Here is a 24147-nt window from a genome sequence, read left to right on the forward strand (position 1 = left end):
CAGACAGGGCGAAATGAAAAGAAAAGGGTCCCGATTTCTTGCTGCATCATTCCTGACTTTTCAAGATGTACCTTAAGTCACAGTTTATTTTCTTAAAAGCAGTGGCTTATCAACTGCTACATAAAATTTTCATTTCGAATGTTCTCTTGATTTTTCAGGTTTGCCTAATTGCTCTCCAAATTGTCTTGAATTTTTAACTTTGGTTTTTGTTTTCTAGATCACGGATTTCAGTGTTTACTTTATTATCTCATCCCTCCTCTTTGTTATGGCATTTTTGGATTGTCATTCTAAATAATTTAATTCGCAATTTATAAAAGCATTTAAGATTATGATTAGGATTAAGATTATGATTTTAGCTATGGATTCTAATATGACATGTACTGTTTTATCTTTCTGAAAAGTCCACAACTGTATTCTTTTCTTTTCTTTCGTTTCTTTTCTTCTTGTGGAACTGGGGATGGAACCCAGGGGCAATCTACTTCCGAGCTACACCCCTGTCCTATTTTTTATTCTTTATTCTGAAACCGGGTCTCGCTAAGTTGTGGAGGGCCTCACTCAGTAGCTGAGGCTGGCTGCGAACCGCGATCCTCCTGTCTCAGCCTCTCAAGTACTGGGATCACAAGTGTGCGCCACCAGGCCTGGCTCTGTATTTCAGATTTACCTGCCTCCTCGCCAGAACGTGGGAAAGTACTGTGATATTCTCAGGTGACTGAAGTTTTTCCTGTTTAATTTCATGGCTCATCATATCACAGAACATAACTTAGTAGTTTTTGGTTTCTTAAACTTACTGAGTTTCCCTTCAAAGCCAAGTGTAAATTCCAAATATTTCCCATAGATACTTGATCATAGAGTTAGTGCGCTATGTCTAAACAATCCCAAGTTAGCTATATCTTTATAAATGCAAATAATTGTGTAGTTCAAGTATCAGTTGTTCACGAGAGATTTTTCTTTCTCTGGTTGATCGGAGACAGCTGTGGATTAAACCTCGCCCCTGCGCTGTGTCCCTGCTATTTCTTTTTGGGATTTCATTCCAGTTTGCTTAGCGACCCACTTGCTAGGCATTCACAGTGCTGTGGCTACGTGTGGCTCGTTTACCGTCAAAACTTCCTGGATTGTGAGATTGTGAGGAGCCCAGCAGAGCACAGCCTCTGCCCTAGAGAGAGCAGCATAAATTAACTAAGTAAAGGGCAAGGCGTTTCCCAGGATTTCAGGGCATTTTGTTGTTTGCGTGTTTATTTATTTTTGCAGAACTGGGCGTTGAACCCAGGGGCATTCTACCTCCAAGCTACACCCCCAGCCCTATTTTGTATTTTGAAACAGGGTCTCACTAAGTTGCAGAGGCCTCACTAAGTAGCTGAGGCTGGCAAACCCGCGATCCTCCCAAGTACTGGGATTGCAAGCCTGCACCACCGCACCTGGCCCGGGGAGGAGCTGAGAGGACTTAGGGGCAGTCCGACCTGGATCTGATGAAGTGCTGTTCACTAGCCAGAGCCCATCGGGCCTGCGTGGTCACCTGCGGGCAGCTTCACAAACGGCCTGGTGGAGGCTGGCCGCAGGAGAGGGCACAGACCCCTCCGCACATGCAGGAGGGAAAGCAGCCAGAGGGGGCAGGCTGAGGCGGAGGCCAGGCCAGGGCGGGGACACAGTGGGCGATGGAGCTGGCGCCAGGTGTGTGCTGTGAGACTTGGGCCTCTATTGCGAGTGGAAAGGTACGCCACGCGAGGATTTCAAACATGGGGACCAGAAGCTGACGTGTGTTACACTTGCACTGGCCACCAGCCAATCGGGGGAGTTCATTAAAATTTAATTGAACCCAAACTTAACACTCAGGCCCTGGTCATGGTAGCTACATTTCGTGCACTCCGTGTTACCTGTGCTGAGCGGCCAGTATGGGCAGCAGACAGAGAGGAGAGTGTTCTAGGCGGGGCTGTTTGAGGAGGAAGAGAGGAGAGATGATGGCTTTGGCACCAGCATGGACAGGGGAGGAGGACAAAGCTGCCTGACTTCAGGTGTGGCCTGAAGATCAGGCAGGAGCCCCCGCTGGACAGCGTGTGGCGCTCATCAGCCCTCCAACGGTGGTGCAGTGTGCATGGATCTATTAAATGCGCCATCACCGTTGACCCGCCCAGAGGAATGGCGTGAGCTGGTGGTTGCTGGATTGTACATGTTGGGCACCCCTAATCTGAAGATCCAAACTGAACCAAAATAAAAACTCTGCACCACAAATGGGAAATTTCACACCTGACCTTATGTGACAGGTCAAGGTCAAAATGCAGGCACACTGAGAATATTGTGTAAAATTACCTTTCGGTATGTGTATAAAGATATATGAGAGCCGGGCGTGGTGGCGCATGGTTGTAATCCCCGCACTTGGGAGGCTGAGACAGGAGGATCATACAGGTTCGAAGCCAGCCTCAGCTACTTAGTGAGACCCTGTTTCTAAATAAAATATAAAATAGGTCTGGGAGTATAGCCCAGGGGGAGAAAGCCCCTGGGTTCCATTCTCTGTAACACACACACACACACACACACACACACACACACACACAGAGAATATATGAAACATAAACGAATGTTGTTTCAGTCTTGGATATCTCATTACATATATATTCTCAAATGGGGACACATCTGAAATGTGAAAACCTTCTGGTCCCAAGCACTGAGGCTAAGGGATTCGCAACCTGCAGCGACATGCTGGCTACGTAAGAGGCCTCCAGAGGCTGCTTTGGTTAAAAGCACGGGCTTTGCTTGGGCCTGCGCAGGGCTCACAGGAAGGGCAGTAAAAGCAGGACAACAGCTGGGCACCTCTGCCTCCATCTGGCATGGGTTTCCTGTGCTCTGAGCCGGCCTCTCCTGCCGTCCTGCTGGATTCCAGGAGCAACAGGCTGAGGGCTGACCGCGGGGCAGGGCTGGGGACTCCCCCGGCACAGCAACGTTCCTGCCGTAAACTCGGCCTGCCTCAGCTGACAAGCGGCCAGTGTGGCCACCTGCTCGGCTCCAAACTCTGTCCCCTGCCTTTGTCCCTTCCCCTGTTTAAACTGAAAGTTGCCGTCAGTCCCCAGGAAGCCAGGGCTGGGCAGCGAGGCCCCTCCTCCTCCCATCACAGCTCCGCCGCGCCCACTCATTTCCTGCCTTCCGTCATTGCTCTTTCATTTGGTTTCTGGAGTGAAGGCCGGATCTGATTCTCTGACACCCCCAGAGTTTGGCCTCTGACCTTGGACTCTGGTTACAGCTTCTCCAGACAAAACACAGAAAACCTCAGCCCTGTCAGTGTTCCTCCTAAAAGCAGCGAGTGGGTTTCTAATCCTCCTACAGGATAGGGTCATATGGGAACTGGAAAAAAAAAATCAAACTTTCCTTAAGCTGGCATAGCACATGAATTATTAACCCTTAAACACAGAGCAATTAGGCTTCTGCAAGATTACAAAACATTCTTCCAGCAGGCATAGGCAATGTGGATGAAGTATCCACACTCAATTACGTGAATACTGTACCACAAAGCTGTTTGTGATATTCTGATGGGTAAAATGTACTTCTTGTTCATTTCTAGACTGTTGAAAAGTTTCTTAAAGTTGACCCCAAAAAGCTTTAAAAACTACACCTAGCCAATGCTATCAGTTTATGGTCTGTTTTATTTCTTGCCAGTAGATACCAGTAAAAGTTATGAAACTATGACAATGGCTTTCATTTATATATCTCTCCGAGTACCCTGAGAGCTGATGTCTGAAGAAGTTAAAAATCTGCAAAGCCTGTCATATTATAGAAACATGTCTCCTAAAACCAAATGTGAAATTCCAGTGATTGAAGTGATAAATCGAGTGTTTTTTGCCAAGTACTTTTGATGGGAACCATAGTAGTAAATTAGGAATTATTCTGTGCTGTTATATCACAGTAAAAGCCTTTCCATTACCTGCTGTCAGTCACTAGGGAAGGGCAAATAACTAAGCTGCCAATCTAGCTACAAAGTCCCAAGTTTTGTGAATAATCAATAAAGAAAAAAAGCGTGTGCTCTCCATTATCTTCATATGATGCTGCAGACAACTTTAAGTTGTTTGCTTTCCCTACACTGGAGCACATCTCATTTATTTAAAATAGAGTAGAGATTGTGGAATATTTCATTTTTTATAGTGTGTGAAGTGCCATCTTGTTTTCAAATAGTATATGAGTGTTACATTTCAGTAAGCGTGAACATTATACCTGGCTGCTGAGAGACGCTTTACACATGATACAGGAGTAATTAAATTACTAATAATGGTTATATCCATTTGCTATTGATCTTCAGCTAAAATATTTATTGTCCTGTACTTCTACTTTCAAAGTCTACTCTTTAGCATTCCTTCAGATCACAGGAAAATATTCCAGAAGTTACGTCTCTTCCACAGCACTCTGGAAAACAGTGGAACATAAAGGCTGAACATCAGCATCCTTATCCAAATCGGAGTGCTCATAGGTACACACGGGGACGCAAACTCCACATGGACAGCCCATCAGGTCCGTCGCCTTCCACCGGGGAATGTGCGTCTCGGGTCATGGCATCAGGTAAGCAGAAGCATGTGTCTTAAAGACTACGACATCTCCAACTCATCAACAACTTCCATCTTCTGTAAGGAAGGCTGAGGTTGTTGGAGCACGGTGTCCACAAACTGGCTCTCAGCTGCACAGTCCTCAATTCTTGGATGTGTTAAAGAAGAAAAATAGCAATATGGACGGATTATTGTCATCTTACTTTAGACTCACACGAAGAGGAAATAAGTACTTGAAATTCCAATGAAATGAATTAACGGAGACAAAGTAACTCAAGTCCCTTATCTTCAAGACATGAAACTTCATTTATCACATATTTTATCTTGGTTGATAGTTTTAAAAACGGTGGAAAGAAACAAGAATCTGAACTCTTACGTAGGAAAAGTGACAAGACCAGAGGAATCATTAATCTGGAACAAAAGCCCCGATTTGGTTCGGAATGTGCGGTTGTGTGTATCTTTGTGAAGAGAAAACTTCCAGCTACTTGGAAGAAGATTAAAGGACAGAAAAGGAGGAGCAGAGCGGCTGGACCTTCCAGAGAGCAGCAGAGACGACGCAGGCTCAGTAAAAAGTGCAGTGTCGGCAGAAGCTGAGGGAGGACAAAGGACCGCCCAGAGAACGCTAGAAGGCTTTATGTCTGGAACACCAAACCCTACGAGAGTGAAGTTGGTGAACCGGTACTCAACTCCTGGACAAAGTATGATTTCTTAAGACCCCAGAATCTCAAAGTAAAAACTTTGCCGAATTTCCTTACTAAGTAAGCTTTTAAAAATTAAGTACAGGTAAACACTATGAGAGCATGCTAAATGTATTCTTTTCACCCTTTTAGCCTCTTCAACGAGCTGGGAACAAGCCGCTCAAAACCAATACCACTATTCATCTGGTAGTAGTTACACGTGGCTCAAGGTGTTTTTCTAGAAAATGTAAAACCTGCAGCCCAGTGTGGTGGTGAGTGCCTGAATCCCACTACTTGGGAGGCTACAGGAGGCACAGGGGCACTTCAGTTCAGGACATCCTCAGCGAGTAGTGAGACTCATCAACCTAGTAGGACCCTGTTTTCAAAATAAAACAGGGCAGGGGAGTAGCTCTGAGGTAGAATACTCCTGTAACACTCACACACAATAAAATAGGAAAGAGAAGGTGTACAGCTTTTACAGGCTTTGACCCACAATCCCAAGTCATCTTGGCAACAGAGCTGTTGAGACCTGAACAAATTCAAGAACTCAAGCTACACAGAAAGGGGATTCCATGCACTGATGTACTGCATCTAGGTGGGCCAAGAGACTGTTCCGATGTCAGGCATCTGTAAGCACGAGAGGCAAAGGTCAAGGCAATGCGGAGGCCAAAAAGATGCCAACAAACAGCACACTTGCTTATTTTAATTTTTAGCGACTCTATGCACCCCAGAGAAGGTTTGAGCTGAGCCTTCTAGGGGAGTACGTGGCCTTGAACAATCCTGGGCTCATTCTGGCCAGTGGCACACCTAACGCTGCCTTTGTGCTGTGGACTAAACTGAGCCCCCTAGGCCAGGATACCATCTTCTCCAGGGGGCGCACACCTCACCCCACGAGCACGCTTCTGTTTGCACCTTGCTCTGTGGGCAGAAATCCAGAGAACGTTTCTGCTGGCTTCCGCTGCTAGTCACTAAGGCACATGCTTTTCTCTTTCAGACAAAACCTTTTAAGGGCTTTCTTATTAACGAGAAATAAAGGAGGAGAAGAGGTGTGCTCCAGTAAGCAGGCATTCTTTGCTCTGCTGCCATTTGAATTCGTCATTAAAAGTGCAAGGGGAATAAAAAACTCTCCTCATCACTTAATAAATATGGATCTACAACAATTCCTGCTGCGAAACATCATGTCTTCTTTAAGAGGAAGAAAAGACGAGTTCACCCCAGCCTTTATTTGAATTTGCAGGGAACACACTTTCCTAAAATTGCCCACATGTCACTGCATCTATTTTTCTCTTTAAATCAGGCATTAAATATGCATCCTGACTCCCACGTAGAGGATCTGCAGCACAGCAAAGTGGCTGTGTATTCAATTATAGGCTAAATAAATATAGCAAACATTAAAAAAGAAAGTTTCCAATTCCGTGGGCATCAGGCACTTGCTCCTTCTCCCCATCACGGAATTAGGTGTTCCATGCCTATTACTGTAGCGGCTGAGTGTGGAATCTCCTCTGGGCCGCTTTGTAAAAAGGAATTCTTTCTGTAATTACTGATACTGAGTTAATTTTGAAAAAAAAAATCTCGAAGGAGCTAACCGTCAAACTTAGAAAAATGCATGTATTTAAAGTGAATACAAGATTTATTTTAATGAATAAAATAAGCCACTCATAAACTAAGAGTTGTGTTTTCCCTTTTCTGTTATGAACTCAGGTTAATGTTTCTGTAACTCACTGAACTGCGAAACAGCAAGTTTACAGCGAAGTCAGGACTTTTCCTTTTCATCCTTGCTCTGCTGCAGGGGTTTCAGAACAGAAAATTCTATCCAGATGTATTATCAGCTGAAATCATGGTGGAAGAACTGCCTCTAAACTGTCCATGATTAGTCACTTAATTCAGGTTTTCAATAATTTACAACAAACACTCTCATCCGAGGCCACTGCTATGAGCCTTCTGCAAAGTGTAGTAAAGTTGGAAAACAAAATGTTGGAGGTTCAAGTGATCTCTGTCACGCAAGTGTCACACCCTCGACTCCTTCTGCCTGTCGTTCACCCTCTGTTACTCACAAAACATACAGAAGTAGATTTCAGTACAGGTGGCAAAGATGCTATAAACACGAGGTGTTGAGGACACGCTCAGGACGGAGGGGAGCGCTGCACGGTCATGCCAAGCAGCCTGACAGACGGTTAGTGTGATAGGTTTACTTTCATATTGAAATGGATCAATAACCAAGTCAAAATTTGTTTTGTGGGTTAGAAAAGGCTTGCTATACCACACAGTAACTATTAAAACAAAACTGAATTTCCCTTTCGCTATTCTGAATGAATATTATGTAAACGTTACTGGGCCACTAGAAAACCCTCCCGAACACTTGGCAGAAAGTCAGTCTGTCACCGGCATACTTTATACACAAAGTATTTCAAACAAATACACCAAATTTGCCCTGATACCTTATAATTTCCCCCTTATGAGCCTTTTCAAAGCAGGATAATGATGCGAGTTAAGACACATTCGGTTTCTAAAAGTACCATTTAAGTAGACTCTCCTTGACATTTTAAGAACACTGAGATAAAAGTTAATCTAATATGCTTTCATTCAACAAAATTCATTACATACTGACTATAAGTACTTCCTGAGTTTGAAAAAATATCTAAATGGGTTAATATTTTCCTATTGTCTGCTTTGTTTTTATCACACCGCTTCAGGTTGTATGCAAGCAGAAGACTTTCTCATATACAGTGATATTTAACATAGCATTGTTTGCAGTGGCAATGAATAGAAACAGCCCAAATGTGTACCGAGAGGGAACGCTGGAAATGGATGGCTAACCGACAGCATGTCCACTCTATTCTATGTTATGCATTTACTCAGATGAATAGTTAGATCTATACCTATTGATCTGAGGGAAGAAAAAAGCAGATTATAGAATTAACTATATAGTAATGTCCCCAGCCTCTTGCAAAAATTGATAAGGGATGTATGCTTTTTAGACTCTAAGGAGATCATTAGCTAGTGTGCCGTGCACGCATGCATGTGTACTCTCCCTCTCCCTCTCCCGCTCTTATTTGTGGTCTTAGGCATTGAACCAGTGTGCTCTACCATTGAGCTACACCGCCATCTCTTCTTATTTTTTGTTTGAAATCAGGCCTACTAAAATACTGTGCTCTGGCTTTGAACTTGAGATCCTCCTATCTCAGCCTCTCAGGGACCTACCTGCTGGTTATGTGCTGACAGGTGAGTCTGTTTTGCTGTTGGAGACTGCAGCTGCACACTGGCTTGGGAGCGAGTCACCTGCTGCATCTGGTGCACTGACAGCCCACAGTCCTCTCTGCACATCCCATTCCACCTGCCCACACTTCCAGAAGTTTCACCCCACTCCTGGCCAGTCAGAGAGCTCTCTGGGGACACTGACCCTCAGGGAGCCAGTGTGAGCGGGGTCCTGGACGGCAGGCCACAGCTCCCCCTGCTGGCAGACTGCCATCAGCACAGGGCTGGGGGCCTGGGACCAGGCAGCTTCCTGCAGGCAGTGGCCCAAACCAAGGTCCCCAGCAGAAGCACCGCTTCTCCTCAAGCCTCCTCCTGCATCATTTCTTCCAGCATTCTTACACTGTCATGCCTTTCCTAATGTCCAGACACCGCATTTTATTTCTTTAAGTGTAAGCAATCGGATTTTGAACAAATTATTGGGAATTCTGACTTTGGAAATAATAAAATTATTTCTAATAAATGATTTCCCTGTGATTGCAGAAATAGGACATGTTTACTTTCTTGGCAGGGCAGTGTAGGGGAAGACCTGGGCTCTGGAATCAAGCCGACAGGCTCAAGTCCAGCCTCTGCCTCTCGCACCCGAGCAGGTGCCTTCCTTTCCTGCTCCCTGCTCCCTGTCCAGCACCCCTCCCGCGTCGGGATGGAGGCTGAGCGCTGCCCACCTGTAAGCAGCTCACAGGCGTGCCCAGCATCCTGAGTGTGTGACGAGTGCTAGCTATTATCCCTGCCTGTGCTGCTCACAAAGTCCTCCTTCTCTCACTTAACCCAGCGTTGAAAGCAGTTATTCTGCAACACTGTCAACTCTTAGCTAGGAGCCGAGTTAACTGGGAATAGGGACATGTGGATGAAGCATCCCAAAGGCATTTACATTTAAAAATGAATTCATGGCAGACACGGCCCCTTCAAGGGGTAGGCGTAGACAGCGGACATGGGCTCCCAGTCATTAATCTGACTATGTGTAGATCTTACTGTTTGGTTACTTCTCTGCCTATCACTTTTTGCTTATTGCCCATGGATTAAATACGTAAACCCTCCTAAAAATGTGAAATAATCAATCATCTCTGAATAGAGAGGGCAGACCACAGTGGCCTGATATAAGAAAAATAGACAAGTCGCGGGGCTCGGACTAGCCTTTGGCCGGGAGTGGTGGGCTTCAAGGCACCCAGAGTGGGTGCGCTCCCGAGACGGAAAGACACCCCGGGGTGAAGGCTCCTGAAGATCTAAGGGACCCAGAGGTGTTCTGGGTCCAGACACGACTGCTGGCTGCCATTTCTGGCCACCACGGATCTCGCATTCCTTACATGGAGCAAGCGGGAAAGGCCGTGATGGAGCTCAGGCTCTGGGGTCTTCCGACCTCACCAGGCCATGGCTTATGGCTCCTGTTTGTGCAAGCTCCGGACCAAGTGGATGCTCCAGTCCCTGTCCGAGTGGCACCGCCAGCGGCCAGAGCGAGGAATGCTCAGGCTGGAGGAAGCTCTGAATGCCCCTGACCTCGGCCCATCGAAGTAAACCCAGCTTCCAGCTCATGTGGCCGGGACCAGGCCGGAGAGCGGGGCTGTGACCAGGGCTGGGCTGGCTGTGGCTGGCTTTAAACTCTGCTCTGACCTCTACAGCTACAGAAGTGAAGGACAAACCACATATTTCATGGCCTCTGCCTTGCTCTGAGTCCTGACGTGAATATCTCTTTTCAAGGTTACTAACTAAAAAATTAAAGTTTTAAGTAAATAAAAAAAGAAAAATAGACAAGTCAACAGCTTTCATATCTACCAATAACAATGAAATATACATAAAAGGTAATGAAAAATTCTATTCACAATTACCACAAGTATTGACTATATAGGAAAAAACAACGGGCTGAGGGACTTAAAGTAAAACTAGAGGTGGGATGTTTGATAAATGAAAAATGGCTATTTCCTTAAAGCATATTTTGGAAGACACAGAAAGAATGTGTCTTAATACACACACACACACACACACACACACACATTTATGTTCTTATGTCCTTGTGTGGTACTGCGGATTGAATCCAGGGGCATTCTACCTCTGAGCTATACCCTCAGCCCTATTTTATTCTTTATTTTGAGACAGGCTCTCACTAAGTTGCAGAGGTTGGCTGTGAACCGGTGATCCTCCTGTCTCAGCCTCCCGAGTACTGGAGATTATAAGTATGTCCCGTACCCCTGGCTTATCTTGCTTTTATTTTTGTGTGTGTGCCTGTGGTACTGGGGTTGAACCCAGGGGCATTCCATCTCTAAGCTACACTCCAGCATCTTTTTATTTTTTGTTTGGAAACAGGGTCTCACTAAGTTGTGAAGAGTCTCATTAGCTGCTGAGGCTGGCCGTGAACCTGCGATCCTCCTGTCTTGGCCTCCCAAGTGCTTGTATTATAAGCATGCACCACTGACCCAGCTCTGTCGTACTATTAAAACAACAAAAACATAGTAAGGAGAAGAACAAGTTCCTGATAGAACAAGAAAAAAGATAAGTATATGGTACAGAATAAAGAGTTTGGAAATTAAATACATGTGATACTTGAATATGAGGTAAGAGTGGTATTTCATATCAGAAGGGAAAATATGGATTATTCAATAAATATTCTGGGACAGTAAATATTTGGAGATAAGTAGATATATTGGAGAAGCAACCATTTGGGGGTAAAATAAAATTATAACTTCATGTCAGTGTCCTCAAAGAATTAATGGTTTAGATTTATAAAAAGTAAAACTACAAAAATATCAAAATGCATAGCAGTCCCTCCCTATCTGTGAAGGATATGTACCAAGATGCCAAATGGATTCCTGAAACCACAGATATTGTTTCCTACATATACCTACCTACGATAAAGTTTAATTTACACAGAGGGCATGTGAAGACATTAATTACCATAACTAACGAGATAGAATGATTACAACGATATCTGTAATAAAAGTTATGTGGATGTGACTTTTCTTTCTCTCAATTGTCTCGCTATGCTGTCCTCACCCTGTGCTCCTGAATAATGAAATAAGCTGAGAAGATGAGGAGGCCTGCGTCACAGCGTTAGGGTTCTTCTGAGTTACTTAACGTAAGTACCGTGATGCCTGGACAGCTTGTCTGATTAACCAAGACCGTCAGTGAGTGGCGGCCGGGAAGGTAGCACACAGGGTGTAGATACACTCAAGTCCCAGGTGGGCTGGTGCAGCATTTCCCAGTTGTGACTAGAGCTGTTCACACGGTGGTATGCCAGGACACCTCCTCCCCAACTGGACTGTAAGGTTCATGGCTCTCTCTGGCTTTTCTCAGTGCTGTGTTTGCAACACAAGGTACGTGAGAGCCTGCAACAGCGCACACATTCAAGTGTATTTGCTGAATCCTAGTGACCTGCACAAAGGCGGCCAGTGACATGCCTATGATGTCACACATAGAGTAGGTGCACACTCCCACATCCCTGTGTGCCCACAGGTGAGGTGCATACTCCTACTCCCTACTTGACTCTCGGGCCTCGTCTCCAGTCATCTCCAAGCAGAGGGTCTTTGGGAAACCCACTATATCATCTTTGTTGATCTCATGTATTTCAGTGACTTATTCCTTCTGCCTAGAACTCCATTTACCCCCCTGTTTAGAAAACACCTTCAAAATCTAGCTCATAACTCAAAGCACATCTTGACTGCACGGGCTGAGTGATGGTCTGCTTATATACAGACCCCCAGCCTCTGACAGAAGTTTCCCTTCTAGAACTTCCTGTGTGGCCGTGTGATTACCTACTCACATATTTTCCTCCTCTGTTAGATAAAGAACTTGAAGACAGCAGCTGTCACTTTTATTCCATGTGTCTTGGCCCTGAGCAAAGCGCCTGGTAGATAACACGTGTCAGTAAGTACCGTGCAGGGCTGAAGGTAGAGCTCGGTGGTGAGCGCTTGCCCAGCATGCGGGAGGACCATGGCTTTTATCCCCAGTGCAAAAACAAAGTATTCTCTTAGTATTATTGAAGCAATTATTTAGATACCAATTCTAACAAATTAGAGATATTAACAATAGCAGTGAAACTCTTTATTTATAGGGCGGGGGCTAATGCACTCCAGGGCTCTGGTGCTGGGTGAAGGGGCAATGGCCTTCAATGCCTGTCTCAACACGCTGTCACATGACTGGCGACAAATGAAAAAAAGAAAATCAAAGTCCAGGGTGAAAAATCAAAACAAACAGGAAAAACACCCTTAATTCTCAAAGGATACAAAAAGGCATTAAAACAGGAAACATAGAAAAGAGGAATGGAAATACAAAGCAATACGGTAGATATGAATAAACACATCTCAGCACTAACAGCACTTGTACTGGTTTAAATGCTCCACTATGACACAAAGCTTCCAGGTAGAATTATTAAGCAATAAATCAGCTCTGGGCAGTTTTCATGAGACCTGCTTTAACTTTAAGGAAAAGTTGAAAAGGAAAATACATATTATGTGAGCAGTGAGCAAAGAGGAGTGATATTACTAGGAGATAGAATAGACTTTTAGGCAAAAAACATTCTAAATAAAGTTTACTATATATATCGATAAAAAAGTTAAATTTACTAGAATAAATAAGAACTATGGACATGGTTGCATCTTATAGTATATAATAAAACATAAAAGGAAATCAACAAATCTACAACCTTAGTGAAAAACTTAAAAACACCTCTCAGTATTTGGCAAATCTTAGACAAATCTACGAGGATATAGCTAATTTGAGCCACGTAATTACGAAGCTTAATCTAGTAGACCGTGGAACGCACAGAAAACGTGGTAGGTGAATACAACCCCCCCCCCCCCCAAAACTAGGGTTTGAGCCCAGTGGCATTTTATTGCATCCCAGCCCTTTTTAACTTTTATGTTGAGACAGGGCCTCACTAACTGCCCAAGCAGGCCTTGGACTCGTTTGCCTCCTTTCTCAGCCTCCAGAGTTGCTGAGATTACAGGTGCGTGGCAGCTGCGTAGGAGTAAACACAACTTCTCTGCAAGTTCACATAGAACATTTATAAAAATGGCTACCCACCATCAAAAGGCAAGCTTCAACACAAAGAATGGGTTCATAGATACTGAGATTACTATGAATTAATAATGAGTAGTAAAAGTTTAAAACCACCAACCATCTGGAAGTATAAGAACAATTTCAAAGAACCAAAGAAGCTACAGAAGAAATCAAAATGGCACTCGGGAAATATTTAAGATAAAATTTCTAGAATATTAAAACCTATCAGACACAGGGAAGGCTGGAAGATAAGAGGAAAATTCAGAACCTTCAGAGTTAGTGACTATAAAAGAAATAAGAAAAATATTAACTACACTCAACTTAAGTCAGAAAAAGAACAAGAATAAACAAAAATGTAGGAGGAGAAATTGTTAAACATAAAGCAAAGACGTAACGGAATCCCAAAAGCTAACAGCTGTTATTCTGAAGAGAGTCATGAAGCCAGGAGACCTGGAGGCAGGCAGAGGAGGATTCCTGGCAACAATTGAGGGGACGGGGCCCAGTCAGGCCAGAGCCACACTCAACACACCTTCCAGAGACACACCTCGCCTGGCCCGAGGTGGGCGCTCACCACAGCACTGGGGCCAGGCCTTAAAGAGAGGCAACAAATGGGAATCCTGAGAAAAAACAAAAACAAAAAACTAAGGGCCAATTCCCACTGGGAAAGTCACGGAGGCAGTCTGGGCTTCCACTGGCAGATGGGTGGCCAGGAAATGTGGTATCTACACAGGGGAGTCCTGTGAGCCCTGCAGAAGAAGGGGAGTGTGTCATTTACAGGGAAATGAAGGGAACAGGAGGGCACAACTTCGAAGGGAAATAAACAAGACTCACAGATGAAGATATCCCGTGTTTTCTCATGTATGTGAAAGCTACAAGGAAAAAAGAGGGATGCCATGAAAAGAATAAAGCAGAGCAATAGGAGAGGAAGGGCCAGGGAGGAGAGCTGGAGGCACTGGGAGTAAAACTGATCAAATTTTGTTCTTATGCATGTATGACAATGCCACGGTGAGACCCATAATTCCTATGTAAATAGTCTGCGCCAATTAAGAAAAAGCAATGAAGGACCCCAACTCCTCCACACCAACGTCAGCGCCGTTGTCTCCAACACACTTTCCTGAGGCGGAGGTGCACCGCGGACGGAGAGGACATCACAGTGGCCATGGGTGCGGCATGCTGGACACTGGACAAGGCGCCGGGAATGTAATGCTTCCCAAAGTTTCTGGAAGCTTCCAATACATCAAGGTGCTTAAGTACCCAGAGAGTAACTTACCAGAGATTGGTGAGTTACCCAGAAACCAGTGAGAAAGTAGCTCCACATGTAATTTAGGGGAAAAAGTGTACATTAGGGGGGAACGCTATGTTTTAAGGTTTTCGGCTAAGGAGACAAGAATTTAATATTCTGTTTTCTGCTGCAGAAATGATGTGTGCGCACAATTCTGCTGAGAGAATAGAGCTGCAATAAAGGGATGTACAACCAAGATCTTCAATCTCAATAAAATGAATTTTCTGAATAGTTTGCACGTCTTTTTTTTTCTGGTAAATCTCTCTTAAGGGAGAAAACAACACTACATATTCAATAAAAGTGTGCCAGCTAAGTTTGGGACAGGGTCTGGGCTGGATCAGGTTGTTTGCTGGCTTTAACGTAAAACCTGGTACAAACAATAGCTCTTGGAAAAAAAAAACCAACAACCAAAGGCAAGTTCTTTGTTTTCGAGACCACAAATGCAACAGAAACCAAATATAATAAAAAATGAAAATTCAGGTACAGGAATTATGCATTTCATACTGAATAATTATTTCTGTACTGCCCGTAAATCCTCTCTGGTAAGCTGTGCATCTAAAACTCATCGAACTGCCAAGGGGTAAACGCAGCTCCATCCATCAAGCAGCCACTTGACAAATACATTCCATAATAGAAGTTTATTTTTATGGGAGGCTGAATCAAGGACTTTCCCATGCATACAAAAACTTGTCAAAATTATTTATGAGTCTTGCTGAGACACACAATATGTCATATCAAACTCCTATTTTCCTTCCAAGCACAGACTGTCAATATCTCTGCTACTATCAATAACGGGGACCCCGCAGCCGGCGGCCCCCAGGAGTCTGAGGTCCTGTGCTCCTGGCCGCCCAGTGTGTGGGGAAGGTGCCTCCGCCAGCCGTCCTGGGGGAGGGCAAGGTAAGCGCCTGGCACTGTGCCCGAGGCCTTGAAACTGAGTAGAAACACATGCTTGAAAAGTTAGGCCTGATTATGGCTGAAGCAAAACAAAAGCAATAGATAGATATTTCATCTTTCATTTTGTACATGAAGTATTAATTAAGTGTGATAAAACCAACATTTGAAAATCATGAGAACAGCCCATCCGCCATGAACGCTGGCTTGGTGGGATGAGCCAGAGGTGAGGAGCAGTGTCTGGGGCGGGAAGTCTGTTCTGTGGCAGGGTGCATCCTGGGTGCCAGCGGACCCAGGACAGCAGGGTTTCCCTGGGTGCCACAGGCCTTCCTTGATCTACCTGCCAGTCCCCAGCCAAGTCCCCAGTGAGGGACACTTGAGAGGGCTCGCAGCGACAGGTGATGCAGCCCTGATTTTCAGCTTGGTGGGGGGTGGGATCTCCGGGCTCCTGTCCTCAACTGCTCTTAAGACCTGGTTACTGCAAGAGCGGAGGCGTACCTGAGAAGACCCCCTTGGCTGCTTCCTGGCTGCCTCAGTGGAGCATGTGGCAGCCCTCATGGGGAGGAAGGCCACGAAGCACACGGCTACCATGAGCACAGGCAGGAGCAGCTCAACACGGCTACCCCTCGGCGGTGCTGCGGGGTCCTCGGCAGAGGGGACGTCAGGGTTTAGCCCCTTGGTACAGGCGGCGATGGCCTGCTAGTGGTCTGCTCACTGGTCTCATTGGGTTCTAGTTACATAGCCAGACCTTAGGGGTTGGGAAGACAGGTGGCTGCCAGAGTTCTTGCAGGTCCCCAGGGCATCGTCCAGGGAGCACAACAGCCTGGCTCGCGTGGAGTCGCTGACCCTGGACTTCGACCGAGGCCTCTGGCACACAGGATCAGGCAAGCAACTTAGAACTTTTTTTCCCTGGGATGCTTAAATTCAACTGAATAAAGTAAGTTATCCGGAGTGTGGTGGCACATGCTTGCAATCCCAGGACTTTGAAGTCTGAACCAGGAGGATTGCAGGTTCAAGGCTAGCCCCAGCAACATAGGGAGGCCCTCCACAGCTTGGTGAGACCCTGTTTCAAAATAAATAAATGAAATAGGGCTGGGGGTGTAACTCAGAGGTAAAATGCCCTTGAGTTCAATCTCCAGTCTCTCTCTCTCTCTCTCTCTCTCTCTCTCTCTCTCTCACACACACACACACACACACACACACACACACACACACAAAGTCGAATGAGCTAAAGTCTGCACTTGCCCTGCTGCAGAAACAGGACAAGGAGCGAAACGAAGGGGAAAGAACAGTCCTGGGTGTCATTTCTCTGATCCTCCCAGAACTTTTGAAATTCTAAATACTCTGCAGAACTCTATCCAAGGCTACAGGAACTGCCTAAGTGTTGCAAACGGTTCCCATCCATTAATAGTATAAAAATAGACTCCCTGAAGGAAAGAGCCACGGAGCTATTGAGCAAATTCTTGTATAGTCCAAAGCTGTCAAACAAACTGAGTCATAGTGGTGCAGTGTGAGGAGTCGGGGTCTAACTCCCGCTCAGAAACGCAACTGAAAACATCACTCTTCACACATTGGCCAGAAAGCCGCTCCTTCAATGTGAAAAATACAACAGCAAGCTATCGTTAGGCTTTCAAAGTAATTATGTGAAATGAGTGGCATGTGTTTTTCCCTCAAATACTGAGTTCAGGTTGCTTAATAAACATACCATGTCTACGGTTTTTATAAATCAACAAAAAGGAAGTTGGAGGTTTGCGTTCCAAGGACAGAGGTCAGACTGGCTTCAACACGGTGCCACAACAGCGCAGGGAGGCGGCGGTCCCTCCTGCCTGTGCGGCCTCCAGCGCTCTTCCACTTGGTGAGAACAACACGACGTCCACAACCTGAGATGAGGGAGGGGGCTTGGAGGTCGGCGACTCGTCCACGGTCACCCGGCTGTGGGCCACGTGGTGAGAACAGGGCTGCAGGGTCTCCTGGGAGAGGAAGGGAAGCCCACTGTCAAGCGTGGCCCCCTCAGAAACCCGAACCCAGAAACCTCTGGGCAGCGGCAGCGGTAGCGGTCTCGGTGTGCTTTATATATCAGCCCCGCTGCCTGCCCGAGCCCCTGCACATGCTACGTGCAGAACAGGTGATCACCAGAGCCCTGCCCCTGCTGCCTTCAGTGCTTAAAATGGCCTCTGGAGGACTGGCTCCATTTCAGTTTTGAGAAAACTAGAGCTCGGCAGACCTTGGCCATGCACAGGAGAGTTGAGATCTGAGTCCAATTTGATGCCTGCTTCTGCAGACAATTCCGCTTCCCCGGTTTTCTTAACAGTCTAGATGAAGGGTTCTCACAGTGGTGCTGCTGGCACTGGGGCTGGAGCATGGTTGGTGGCGAGGACTGCTCACTTAGGCGCTGTAGGGTCTCAGCAGCGCGCCTGGCCTCTGCCCACTAGGTGCCAAGTCGTGACAACACCATATGCCCCAGACATCACCAAGTACCCCTCGGCCTCAACCCACCACACCTCAGCTCTGATTCTCTACTCCAGCTTTATAATGCTCGCAGACGTCTGAATTCTCAGTTGCTGCTGCTCTTTGTATTTTCTCCAGCCAGTAGGATCAATGGCAAAGGAGTAGGGTAACTAGATCAGATACAGGATGTCCTGTTTGATCTGAGTGTCAGAGAAAAGACAAATACACGGTATTTGGGACATATTTATACTCAAGAACTCTTTTTTGTCCATCTGAAATTCAAACTGAATGGGGGTCTTGTATTTGGGTTTGCTAAGTCCAACGAGCCTGTATTAAAGGGTCCAGAAAAACAGGAGTCACCTTGATCTTATTGGTCAAAAGAAAGAGAAAAAGAAAAAGAAAAGAGCAGGGTTCCGAGTGTACTGCATTCTGGACAACTCGAGAGGAAAGAGTCCGCAGTGGGTGCTGTGTTAAGTGCACCCCGACCTACTGCTCCACTCCTGCTCTTCCGTGTTGATTACTCCTAGTACCTCAGGACTCTTAGTGCCTTCACTCCGATTGAACTTAACAGCATGCCCTTTGTTTAGAGAGGCTTGGTTAATTGCTACCTAAAAATGATTGGTAATTATAAAAAAATGTAGCTTTTGGGCTGAAAACTTGGGGCAGCTGAAGATTCTGAGTCCAGTGCCACGTGAAAGCACCTCACTGTCACGCCACTGCGTGTAATATTTCCCTATCGTGTCTCATCTAGGAATCTCCCAGCTGTCCTTGCACTTTAAGTCTTAACTTTATGACTTCGCCCAAACCCAGGGAATGCCTAAACTTTTGCCTAGTTTATTTCTTCTTCCATTTACTTACTGAATATTTTTTGGTGTGTGTGTGTGTGTGTGTGTGTGTGTGTGTGTGCACGTATGCACGGTATTGGGGATGGAACCCAGGAGCATTCCACCTCTGAGCTACACCCCCAGGCCTATTTTATTTTTTCACTTTGAAGCAGGGCCTCACTAAGTTGCTGAGGCTGGCCTTGAACCTGTGGGCCTCGTGTCTCAGCCTCCCAAGTCCTGGGAGGACAGGCGTGCGCTGCCCTGCCCAGCCCAGCCCAGCTCATTCGCTGATCTTGACGCACCTCTGCTGGCTAAGTTGTGGATTTCCCCTTCCATTTGAAAGCGAAGGGCACGTATGAACATGTGAGGCTAAGATAATTCCAGCAGCACAGGCGCGTGCAAGCATCTGTTCCCATTCCACACCCTGCACAGAGGCGGTGCATACGCACGCCTGCTGACAGACACACGTCACACAGGCTTGCACTTTTATAAGGACTGTGCCACTATTCACACTCTGGAGACTCTGCTGTGTCACACACATCACTAAAGTCACCTTGCTGTGCTCCTCACAAAGCCCGTCTAACTCACCCAGCTCGGCGGCTCTGTCCTGCAAATCCTACTGGAATTCTAGTCAGCGGTTCAGAGAATCCCAGCCCCTTCTGCCAGGGTTGAGAAACAGGGCCGAGGCCTGGTGCCTGCGTCACGGGCTCTGTGCTGGAGGGTTTAGAATGATCTCAGCCAGTCTCAGAGTGTGGGGGGCGATGTTCTCCCTCACATGGGGAAGCCAGGGAGTCTTCAGGATACAGGAGGGGCTTCGCTGAGAACGTAGGAGAAGCCCCGCTGGAGAAGGTGCACACTGGTCTGCTGGGAAGGAGGACTCCTGGAGGGTCACTTCCGTGGCCATTCTGGGCCTATCTGAGAATGCTAATCTCAGTACCCACATGGGGCACGGAGGGAGCCAGGGGAGCGCACCAGCTGCCCTGTGCAGGGCCCCATGCCATGATGTGTGGCTGTAAGACTGGACGTGCCAACGAGGGCGGTGAAAGGAGAAAGAGAAGACATGTTCTCAGCACAGGGCTCCAAAAAGCTGACTTCAAAAGCGACACTCAGAGCGCTGGGGATGGGCGGGGAGACGGAGTGTGGAGGACACGTCACCACGCCCCAGAAGGCCACCTGGACACCAGTGTGGTGCCGGCATCATCCTTCTGACCGCCGGAGCCGTCTCTAAGTATGTGGTGCACCCAAGTCGAAGCACAGCCACTTTATACTTACTTATGTTCTACGGTGCGCCCAGTGTGAAGTCGAGCACACAGTAGGCAGGTTGGAGTGTGATGGTGAATACAACTCTACCTGCATTAATCACTTCTACAAAAACTTCACGTAGACAAAGGGAGTTAGCGTGAGAGGTAAACGTGGGGGTCTTTAGAGCCTGCACTGAACAGCTGCTTTTCAGTACAGATGTTTCTCCAGCCACCGAGGTGACGATGTCCTTGTCACCAGAACGAAGCTCATCTTGTGTCACCTCGAGGCTGGCACTGGTGCAGGTGTCATGAGGCTGACCATGCAGAAGCATCTTAAGAAAAGCGCAAAGCCAGGCGTGGCAGCACATACTTGTTATCCCAGCACTCGGGAGGCAAAGGCCGGAGGATCACGGTTGGCCGACAGCCTCAGCTACTTAGCAAGGGCCTTCGCAACTTATGAGACCCTGTTTGAAAAAATAAAAAGACTAAAAAACTTTATACAAATCCATCCTAGAGCAGAAAGAGCTGCTGGGCTCCTTTCTATGACTGCATAGTAGTCCTGTGTGTAGAGCCTCCGGGAGATCAGAGACGCTCCTCCAGGAGCTGCAGGCCAAGCCAGGTGTCCACTGGGACCCAGACTCCTGCTCTGATCTGACAGACGTGAGCACCACACCGCGATCATCTGAAAACCAAAGTTGCCCGTGGTCAGAGGGATGAGGCTGGAATGCAGCCACATGGACCACGTGGGCTCGGCCAATCTCGTCACGAATGGAAGGGTAATCAGGACCTAGTCCTTCCAGCAACAGCTTTCCATACAAACCTGTACATCTGCAGGCATCAGTAACGTTCCCTCTTATGCCATTAGAAATCTTTATGAGATTTGACTTCATTGCTATTCTTTAATATAAGGACACTCAGAAATGAGAAATGTTACTCTTAGAAACGTCACGCACTTCGGAGTGATATTCCACATCCCTGGGATGAACTGGGTGACATTAGGGACTTTTCCTTGGAGATCTGCTCAGCGCTGCGTCTCAAGGGAGTAACAGAAAGATGCCCAAACCTTGTGTGAGGGGAAAGATGTCCAAACAGCTGTGTGCACACATTGACCACTGGCTTTGACACAAACCATGCAAGTTTGGCTTCTGTTAACTGAAAAACATTTCTGTATCAGTTGGAATGGTCAAAATTCCCCTTTCGTGGAATCAAAGAGGCTCCGGGAGGGGGGGTCCCTAGCCCATACATTTACAGTATTTCTTTATGTCTTGCTTAAGTTTTTAAAGCTGCTATATCTTGCCTAAGCAAACACTTCCCTTTCCCTCTCCTTGGCCCAGCAAGTCTCAGCACCGCCCCAGGGCAAGCGCTGACTGCAGAGTGGCTTTGGCCCCTAATTGCCAGACCCTTACGAGGACTGAACCTGATCATTCACTGAATTGTGGAGTTGATGGGATTCGTGTAGCTGGTTATAAATTGATAATCTAAATTAATTCATTCAAGCAGAAATCGATTCTGTAACTCCTCGAGAGCTTGTAATAATGCTTACCTCCCACTGCTCGCCACATTCTCTGCTCCATGAAGCTGGTCGGAAACAGCTGGATTCAGGTGACCCGCTAGCTCATTAAATCTGCTACACGTTCTTTCTGGTAAATGATATTAAGCTGAAATGTCCTAACGTTGATTTTTTTCTTTAATTTTATGACAGAAATAACCTAATTTGTAACACAAAATAACAATCTCTTTGGATTACTTTGCCTTGTTAAAATATTTTATGCATTTTTCATTTACACAAAGGTAATGGAAAAACGCTTAAACTATCTGTTATTTAAACCACGAGAGATATGTTACTGAAAGTCTGATAGCTGCAAAAATGATTGTCTCTTCATAGTCTTTACTTTATATCTGTAATAAAAGGCAGACAATTCAATTCATTGGTTAGTAAATAAAGCACCATAGTTTTTATTTTATTTTCTCTGCCTTGCAAGAACTGAAATCAGATTGCTTTTTAAATTCATTTAGAAACAGGACTCATTACTTTCCTTTCCTCTTTCTAATCTGAAGTGTCTAATGTCCATTTGAAGCCTCACATTTCCTTCATCAACAGAACTTGTAACCTAATTCTAAATCCCATACTAAAAAAGTCATTTTCCAATGGATTCTCTCCCTGTGTACAAAGGTTGAATAAGAAACCGGAGCACCGGCCTTGTGAGCAGCAGAGATGAGTAACTACAGATTTCCAGTAACCTCGTGACTTCACTGCCTTTTTCTGAATACACCTTAAAATAAAAAAAACCCAGTGTGTTCAGATACACAGGCAAAACATCTCCTCAGATGATCAGCAGCCATTATTTTTATCAGTGTAAGTGGTAAGCATTTCTCAAATCACCGAAGGTGACTGACACCCCAAACCCTGTCTTCTCAAATGCTCTGCCATTTACCTAGAGGCCAGAGTCATCATTTTATGGCTCAGAAGCCACCACTGTACTAGCTAGGATAAAGTTGGGTGAAGCAAGGATTAGTCCCTCCAGCCCCTCCAAGAGGGACCCCCTTATGGCAGAGATTTTAAACAGGCTGATAAACATAAAAAATCATGAAACGTGTAAACATTTTCAAATGGGACACTGTTTAGTATTAAAATGGACTTAAATATTTTCTTCTAAATAAGATCCTTTATGATGGGATGGTATGTCCAGTGAATTTATTTGAAAGTAGATTTTTAATTTTAAGTAAAATGGCCCGTATGTATGTATGTATGTATGTATGTATGTATGTATGTGTGTATGTATATACATGTATATCGTGGTCCTGAGGATAGAACCCAGGGGAATTCTACCTCTGAGATACACCCTCAGCCCCATTTTTTATTCTTTTAATTTTGAAACGGGATCTCACTGAGCTGCTGAGGGCCTCACTAAGTAGCTGAGGCTGGTCGCAAACCTGGATCCTTCTGTGTCAGCCTCCCAAGTGCTGGGATTACAAGTGTGCACCACCACGCCCAGCTTGGCCCTATAATCTTAATCTTTAAAAATATTATTTTGGTGCACGTCTCACTCATTTTGATTGAGCTGCTTCATTTTATCCTGAGATGCACATTCAAAATAAAAATATACAACACAATCACTGAACATGCACACACATTTCTTTGATTTAATACAGTTTCATATGGAGAAAAGAGAGTCAGAGGCAGAGAGGAGTGCTCAGGACAGCCTCCACACAGCCTGGCGCAGGGACCCATAGCAAAGGGACAGAGGGGGACCCCAGAGGACAGCACATCTCCCCAGCCAGTGCAACCCCATCTCCCAACTCGCCCCCTTTTTGAGCATTTTCATGGGGGAAAAATGCAGAAGTCATTGACAATATCTCTGAGAACTTACTGTCGGAAAACCAAAAGGAAATAGAAACACAGTGGACAAAATAGTTTCAGAACTAAAGTAAAATGCTATTTTCCTAGCAGATAGGTGTGAAGTTTTTCTGGTAGCCTAATGCCTAGCTCGATCAGGTCACGATTTGCCACCCAAATCAAGACACAACCCCACCGGTGGGTGCCCACAATGGCCTCCTAGCCAGCCAGCCTCCCAGTGGCCCCTTTGGTGACCTTCTGACCCTTCTCTGCGTGGCAGCCTCAAGCACATGTGGTCTTAGGTCAGCCCTCCGCCTCCCTCCTGCTTCTGCTTTCTCCCACTCAAGATCAAACACCGTCCTTTAAAACCTGCACACTCGCAAACGCCAGTCGTCCATTAAGAAATAATTAACAAAATATTCCTGAAGTAATGTCATGGTCTCAGCCAATATTTTCACACAAGAAGTCAGACAAAACACTTACATGGAGCACGTAACATTTCTAACATTCCTCAAATAAACAGAGCCACGGAACCATGGCTCTGACGCTCTAATGTCTGAACATCTTTCTACTCGCCTTGAAATGCCATTGCCATTTTATAGCAATGGGAGGTAGCTGGCACATCAATAACAAGCATTTCCCCCCCTATGGATCATTTAAAAAGAAACCACTTTGTCTTCAAA

At 45.9% G+C, this 24147-nt stretch overlaps 1 protein-coding gene across 1 annotated transcript in view; it reads right to left on the bottom strand.

The window, feature by feature from the left end:
• ZNF407 (zinc finger protein 407) overlaps positions 1-24147 on the bottom strand; it is a gene marked incomplete at both ends in the record, with an annotated part of 378073 nt that overhangs the window by 35940 nt on the left and 317986 nt on the right. The window lies entirely within an intron of this gene.

Source organism: Muscardinus avellanarius, assembly GCF_963383645.1.
Source record: "Muscardinus avellanarius genome assembly, chromosome: 17".
Classification (NCBI taxonomy): domain Eukaryota; kingdom Metazoa; phylum Chordata; class Mammalia; order Rodentia; family Gliridae; genus Muscardinus; species Muscardinus avellanarius.